Here is a 641-nt window from a genome sequence, read left to right as displayed (position 1 = left end):
CGGGGAGGCGATGGCCTTGGCGGCGGCGGCGGCGACGGCGAGCTGGAGCAGCCTGGCAGCGTCGAGGAGGGTCGGCGTCGTCGGGGACAACTGGCGATGAGATTCTGAATTTTTGCAAAGTGTTTACTTATATAGCAAAGCCATTGGTCCCGGTTCGTGAAACCAACCGGGACTAATGCACCCTTTAGTCCCAGTTGGAGCCACCAACAGGGACCAAAGGCCTCTTTTTCGGCAGCCCAAAGGGCAGGAAGCGACGGCCTTTGGTACCGGTTGGTGCCACCAACCGGGACCAATGCCCCCCCCCCTTTAGTCCCGGTTGGTGCCACCAATCGGGACCAAAGGCCCCTGTGCTGCCCGCGTCGGGGCTAAAGTTTAGTCCCACGTCGCTAGTTGGGAGGGGCGCGCAGTGGTTTATAAGCCCCACTGTCGCACCCCTCTCGAGCTCCTCTCCACCGCAGGCTTTCGGGCCTACTTGCTATTGCTTTGCCTGATGGGCCTCCTGGGCCTACTCGGGCCTGACTCCTGGCCCATTGTGGGGTTTCATGTCGTATTCAGGCCGTAGGGGCCCAGTAGGAGGCATTTTTTTGTTTTTTTTTTCTTTACTTATTGTTGCTATTTTTATTTTATTTTTCCAGTTTTTT

Source organism: Triticum aestivum, chromosome 3B, assembly GCF_018294505.1.
Source record: "Triticum aestivum cultivar Chinese Spring chromosome 3B, IWGSC CS RefSeq v2.1, whole genome shotgun sequence".
Taxonomy (NCBI): Eukaryota; Viridiplantae; Streptophyta; class Magnoliopsida; order Poales; family Poaceae; genus Triticum; species Triticum aestivum.
This window is presented reverse-complemented; position numbering follows the sequence as displayed.